The sequence below is a fragment of the Trachinotus anak genome, unplaced genomic scaffold (genome assembly GCF_046630095.1).
Source record: "Trachinotus anak isolate AG129_WGS33_773 ecotype Australia unplaced genomic scaffold, CSIRO_AGI_Tana_v1 ptg000009l, whole genome shotgun sequence".
Classification (NCBI taxonomy): domain Eukaryota; kingdom Metazoa; phylum Chordata; class Actinopteri; order Carangiformes; family Carangidae; genus Trachinotus; species Trachinotus anak.
In genome coordinates, this window is record NW_027273860.1 from 21438333 (window position 1) to 21446214 (window position 7882).

A 7882-nucleotide genomic window follows, 5' to 3' on the forward strand; every position below is an offset into this window, starting at 1 on the left:
GTTTTATCACTGGTAAATTTAAACGAATTTTGGGACATTCAGGATTTAATATCTGAAAGGCAAGAGGTAAGAGTCACAATGCTCCATGAGCTTTACACTCACCGGCCACTTTATTAGGTACACCTTGCTACTACCGGTTTGGACCCCTTTTTGCCTTCAGAACTGCCTTAATTCTTCGTGGCATAGATTCAACAAGGTCCTGGAAACATTCCTCAGAGATTTTGGTCCATGTTGACATGACAGCATCACAAAGTTGCTGCAGATTTGTCAGCTGCATATCCATGATACAAATCTCCCATTCCACCACATCCCAAAGGTGCTCTATTCGACTGAGATCTGGTGACTGTGGAGGACATCTGAGTAAAGTGAACTCACTGTCATGTTCAAGAAACCAGTTTGAGATGAACTGAGCTTTGTGACACGGCGCGTTATCCTGCTGGAAGCAACCATCAGAAGATGGTACACTGTGGTCATAAAGGGATGGACATGGTCAGCAACAATACTCAGGTAGGCTGTGGTGTTTAAATGATGCTCAGTTGGTACTAAGGGGCCCAAAGTGTGACAAGAAAATATCCCCCAAACCATTACACCACCACCAGCCTGAACCATTGATACAAGGCAGGATGGATCCATGCTTTCATGGTGTTGACGCCAAATTCTGACCCAACCATCCGAATGTTGCAGCAGGAACAAAGACTCATCAGACCAGGCAACGATTTTCTAATCTTCTATTGTCCAGTTTTGACGAGCCTCAATTTCCTGTTCTTAGCTGACAGGAGTGGCACTTAGTGTGATCTTCTGCTGCTGTAGCCCCACTGCTTCAAGGTTTGACGTGTTGTGTATTCAGAGATGTTCTTCTGCAAACCTTGGTTGTAATGAGTGGCTATTTTAGTTACTGTTACTGCCTTTGTATCAGCTTTAAGCAGTCTGGCCATTCTCCTCGGACATCTGGCATCAACAAGGCCTTTTCTCAGAGAGAACTGCTGCTCACTGGATATTTTCTCTTTCTCAGACCATTCTCTGTAAACCCTGGAGATTGTTGTGCAGGAAAATTCCAGTAGATCAGCAGTTTCTGAAATACTCAGACCAGCCTGTCTGGCATATACAACCATGCCATGTTCAAAGTCACTTAAATCACCTTTCTTCCCCATTCTGATGCTCAGTTTGAACTTCAGAAGGTTGTCTTGACCATGTCTACATGCCTAAATGCATTGAGTTGCTGCAATGTGATTGGCCACTTAGATATTTGCGTTAACGAGCAGTTGAACAGGTGTACCTAAAAAAGTGGCCAGTGAGTGTATAACTGGGTGTCATCAGCATAAAAATGATAGAACACACCAGGATTCTGAATAAACTCGCCAAGTGGCAGCATGTGAATTGAGAAGAGAAGGGGGCCAACAATGGGACCTTGAGGAACACCCCAACTTAACTGAACTGTTGAAGAAATGGAGTTATCCAGAACAACAGAAAAAGTTCTGTTTAAGAGGTAGAAGTGTAAAAGGCACAGGGTTGAGCCCATGTTTCTAGTCAATGAAGGAGGACATAGCTGTAAGTGTGTCAAATCATCACTTACAGCTAAAAGAACTAAAAGCGAGTAGTAACCATTGACAGCAGCCAACAATAAGTAATTTGTAACCTTAACAAGAGCTGCACCACAGTACCGACTGTGGTGTACTCTAACACCAAACTGGAGACAATTAAAAAGATTATTTTTGCTCATAAAAGACGTTAATTGAAATGAGATTACTTTCTCAATAACTTAGATAAAAAGACAATTTTGAGATAGGTCTGTATAAGTAAGTATTTGAAGATAAAGGGTCCAGATTGGGCATCTTTAGTAGGGGATAAACAACAGCTTGTTAAAAAAATGTCTGGAAAAGAGCCAGAGGCGGAATAACTAAGGAAATTACTTCAACATCAGATGGAGTGTACTGTACCTCTTTCTTTCTAATAAAGACAGGTTGTCTGGTCCTGGTCCAGAAGTTGACTGAGCCAGAATGAAATGTGTCAGCAAGATCCAGCAACTGACGATGACTTATCAGCTGAGTATGAGACAGAGCTTTTAGAGCTGGGAACAACCTGAACTTTCTTAAGAGCCTATTCATTTATGCATGTGTGGCAACCGGGGTTGCCAATTGATACACTCCAACCTTAGCTCAGTGTTGCCAGACAATGCCACCCTGTGAATTTCACCCAGGGAATTATTACAATCTTAAGGCACTCAGATCCGTCATACAACAGGGCAGAGATGAGGTACAGTTACAAAATTACTTTATTAAACATGTCAAATAATAAAAAGGAATCAAATAGCATCCACACTGATGTTGCAAGGGAAAGAAGGGAGACCAGTCAGGGTGGAGGCCTACCAGTAGGGAGATGGGTCCAAGGGGTAAAAGGGGTCCCAGGAAAGTCACCCCAAACACTCGTGACACACATGCACACAATAGTGAAAATCAACCCAGGGTGAGGACATACACACAGCACACAGGGAGGAGACACTGCCACCGTGGACACCACATCCACCACCGTAGTCTCGACCTTTGAAAGGACACATACACAATTGAAGGTATAGAAACAACAAGAAAATATATAAACAAAATCAAACCTAACTGCACAAAAAGGAAATAACTAACTATATAAATAAACAAATCAATACAAAACAAACTGAATCATAATTGGACAGTCAACAATTATCTGCAACCTGCTCAAAGTAACCACAATAAACGTACAATTAATACAGGCAACCAAAATTATTAATTGCAAGTTGCAGGCAATTTAAATTCCCACACAACAAAACAAAATCAAATAAACAATCATCTAAGCTTAATTGCATGTGGATACTCACATAAGGCGAGTGGATGCACACCAAAGTATACACATTTCACATTTCCCCTCCCCAGTTAACATCTATCATCCACACACACAATAAAACACAGGACTAAAAAGGCCGACAGGCCCAAGTGAACAATGCCTCAGGTGCCGGCAGTTAAATGTAGCCGATACAGTCTTCCCCTAGATACAGTATGGGTGGGCTACTTGTCATGCTATTATAGTTATTAGCAGTGTTACTATTGTTTGTCATTATTTTCTTGTTCCTGTTTGTCTTTGATTTTAATTTACAGTATTGTTCTGCATTATGATGTACTTGAGTGGAGCCCAGGAAGAGTAGTTGCTACCTTGGTGGTAGCTGATGGGGATCCAAATAAATAAATAAATCAGCCCCAGTTTCCACTGACTTGCACCAAAGAACCAATTAAATTAGGATCTGGCTCTTGATAGATGGATGGATGGATAGCTACTTTTAAAATCCTGAGATAATTTTAGGCGTCAGTGGCTTACATGACACACACTGTAAAGAATTTCACCATAAAATAACAGTAAAATACTGGCAGGGACGCCAGTAATTTACTGTGATATTACAGTGCATGTACTGTAATTTATTTTAACAGTATATTACTGTATACTGGATTGCAGTATATGACAATAGGACAACTGGCCTTTACTGTAATTTTGCAGTACATGCTAGCATGTTACTGTTATTTACAAAGGGTAATACAGTCTATTACTTTTGCATTTGAATCCCCCATTTAAAAAAAAGGTTAATCAAGAGAATACACATTTAATAAAATATTGCTCTAGTTTCTTACATTTCCTCAGTAAAAGAACGGAGTAACAGAACTGTACCACAGTCTAGCTTAGAAACAAGTCTTTTGCAGTAAATGTGTGACTGTATGTAACTGTATGATAGCAAAAGTGACAGGGAGAAACGGGAAGGTATCCTCAATCACCTATGACAAGTGCCTGTAAAACAAGCAAAAAATAAAAAAAGAGCAATGATTGATACAGAGGAAACTTCTGAACTGTTGGAAAGTTCTGTGACGTGCAGGATGAAGACATTTAAAAGAAGCACTGGATAACTGTGGGTCCACATGTGCCTGATTATGTTAACATATCAGTGCAAGTGTCAGCACACATATCACAAAATATCATTTTGCTCTAGTTAATGCTAGGCTAATATGACAATATTAATTCATTTCAATGAACAGACACAATAAAATGTGATTGATCTGGTTTTAATATTGCTCCTGGGAATATCACACTGACTCCTCTCCTCCATCAGCTTACAGAGACACTTCAGTAAGTCCAGGCCCCCACTTGCTTTTGAAAATTTCCCTGTTTCTCTCCCACTTTGCGGTTGTAAGTTTGAAAAATACTACTTCATGCTGTTAAATTACAGTTATGTACTGTTACTGCTAAACCGACCGCAATAACTGTAAATTTACATGTGAGGGATGAATATTTAACAGTATTTTACAATTACTATGAAATACAGTATTATACTGTTGTAAATCCACCGTAAATTTACAGCAATTCATAAAACCCATAGTAAAATAGGCATAAACTGTTAAATAGAAAAAAATACATCAATTAAATTTGTGATTTAAGTCACATGACTTGACTCAAGTCATGTGACTTAAATCCCCACCTCTGCATCAATTATATAAAATATGATTAAAGTTTTTGACACCTCAGCTCTGAGGAGAATAAGACTAGAAATGTCATCCATGTTATCCACATGAACTACAAATGCATACTTGTATTTGTGTGTCTCTTGTGTCTTGTGTACTGTGCATGGCAGTGATCAGATACAGTTGACAGTCATGTGTTGCTATTTGACATACAGATCCAAATGCACGTCTGAAGCTGTTGACCTAAATCACAGACAGGCGCTCAGAGGGAATGTCAGTGAGTTATCTTTGTCCTCAAGGACAAAAGGAAGGAGACCAGGACCAGGAACAAAGACGTGTTGGGTTACGCCTCATTGTCCTGCTGAAGGATGGCAACAGCTTCAGAGCTCTCAACACGTGTGGACAGGATGTGAGCTGCTGTGCTGTGCATCAGGTTCAAGTTCATCTGTCAGCTCAAGTGACAGAGAGAAGCTGGTGTGATGGTGAACAGGTGCTGCTGTGGGACACATCACAGTCAGTATATAACAAGCTGAGACGCTTCCTCCACCAGCTCTTTAACACTACACTTTCATAATATTTGACCATTACCTCCCTGTGTTGATGTGCAGTCCAGGCCATAAGTATTTGGACAGCTTCACATCTATTGTTCTTCTGGCTTTTTGTTTTAGCATATTCAGTTTGAAAAATTATAATGGAAACTGCATTAAAGTGATGTCTGAGCTTTAATGTAATCTGATTAAATTTAAATATAGCTGCTCCATTAAAGCCAATCCGTGTCATAGACCAATCACCTCAGTGTGGACTGTGTTGGTCATTTGCACTTGTAAAGTTCTTTTCCACCTTTGGCCTTCTTGTTGTTCACTTCCAAAACATATTCAAAGTGATCAGGGTTTAAATTTTATGTCTCAGGTTATGTAACAGCTCAGTATGAGGCCATCACCACACCTCCAGTGCCTGTCACCCAGAGAGTCAGGGGGCATCAGAGAGAGTCCAACAAACCCTTAAAGCCTTGCTTCACCATGAGCTACTCCGCTTCTTGGGAGAGACTGCACCGTGCACGTGCATGTGCCCAGTCCAAGATGAAAAAAAACTATGACAGGAATTGGGTGAACATTTCAGCCCGGTGTCTGTGTCTTGGTTTTGTTACCTGCTGCAGGTGAAATTCTGTGGTCCATATGTGATTGACTGCTATATCAGTGAAAGGGATCATGTGGTGCAAAGTCCTAATCACAAGAAAAAAACTCATGTGTACCCTATCAACATGCTCTGAAGTTATGTGGCACAAGAAAATGAAGATAGCTCGTGGCCTCTGTGGTTGTCAGTAAACCTCACAAAGACCAGGGATGAGGGCTTAGCTAACAGTTGTGATTCTGTGTCTTGTGTGCGTCAGAGCTGGACACATTCCTGTCGCATCTGCCTGATTCAGCTCGGGTGATATTAGTGGGCTTATTGAAAACTACCCAACCCATTTTGATGATATTCCCACTCTAACTTATCTGTTGAGTCATGTCATTGTCATGTGGGTCATAACAAACCAATAGTCTATTGAGTCCATCTGACAAAATGGGGTTTAACGCAGCAGGAGGGAAAGTGTCTCCTCAGCTGTTCCAGTGGTGGAGCTCTCCTTCATTACTCATCCTCAAATCTGACCAGACTCCACGTTTCTGTAACTGTTATTGTAAACTGAACAGCATCACAAAACCAGATTGTTGACAGTTTGTACACTGCCTCCCTCACACTTAACCTGGTCAAGTCTGAGTATGGGAAGGTGTTGTAACGTATTTGGGTAAACAGGTGGGACAGGGTTGCGTGAGCCCCGTCTCTGTCAAGGTGCAGGCAGTCTTAGGTTTCCCAGCTCCCAAAATGTGCTGTGAGCTCTGCCATTTTTTGGGAATGGCGGCATATTACTGTGCGTCTTGCAAAAACTTTGCTGATGTTACTGCTGCACTGACAAACCACTGAAGTGGTCAGAGGAAAGTGAGAGTGTCTTTGATGCAGTCAGTTTGAGAAGGAGGCGTTATCCTTACAGTGAGCTTTACAACACCAAAATCCACTGGTGTTTTTGACTTGGGTACAGAACAGTAACCAGCGACTGATACGATGGTCTCTATTATATACTAAGATGTTGATATCTATATAACGAAGGGTTTATAACATTATGGCTGATGTGATGTCTTGGTCTTAAATCAAACATTTTTCTCAAGGGGGAAAATGTTTGATTTTCTTTGGGTGGGGAGATGTGATGACTCTCGATCATTTGTTAATTCTTGTGTTTGACAGCTTCCTCTCCCTCCTCCACTTTAGTGTGTGCCACTAGTGTGCGAGTGTGTGAGTGTGTGATGTGGTGCAGGTGGTGTTCCTCGTACTGATTGGAAAACAGGACGATTTAAACCTCAGCTGGTGCCAACCCTCTGCCTTCCATCTGGTTGTCTTTGAGCTGCCAGAGAGCTTCAGTAGTTTGTGAGCTGTGAGCTTCAGTGTGTTCAGACTAGTTAACAGGCCAATGAGCTTGTCATTAGAGCTACTGTCTTGTGAATTACTGTCAAATGTAAATAGCCTAACTAAAAGAGTAGTGGAGCAGTAGCAAGTAACACTTGTCTTTTTGGTTCATTTTATTTCGTTCGGCAGGATCAGGTTGTTGTTTGACGTTATGGGCATTACTCTGCTCTGAAGCTTTAAAAACATAAAAACTCCTACTTTGTGAACTTGGGAGAGGGAAGAGTGGGGGCCCAACATTAGGGGCATAACAGGGCATAACAAAAGGAATACAGTGACATTTTGCTTTCTTACTGGGACTCTTAAGTCCCAGTAAGAAATAAGATTAGTATCACTAGTAGGTGTAAACTGAAGATGTAGCTGGAAGCAGCAACTATGTAACTCAGCTCAGCACAAAGACAAGAAACATGGGAAAAATAAATAGCTTCATATCTTCATGTCTAACAGACGGTAGAGTTGAGCTTCTCACCGAACTCTCTGCATCAAGTGAATCAACTTTTCCCAAAATGTTTGGAATGATAAAGTTTCCACTCATCACATTCATTTAAACATAACTTAAAAAGGAAAATGCAGTAAGATAATCTATTTTTAAATTGTGTAATTTGTAATACACATCACTACAAATGAGGATAAGTTATGTGAGGTTAAGAATTTTTTTTTCAGACCAGGAAGAAGTCACTCTTCTGCTTCCAGAGACAAGTAGACAGCTGAGACCTGGACACCATGGAGAGTTGACCTCCTGTTTTGTGAGGTCACAGCTAAACCTGAGGTGTGAATTTGTGACATTCAAAGAGGTTCTCAAGTGGTGTGTCAAGGTCCACAGTAATCACAATTAACACCCTGTACATGTCACTTTCCTCAGACAGTAAAACCCTGACAGGAGTTTGACATGAAGACACCCTCAGCTGGACCTCGGG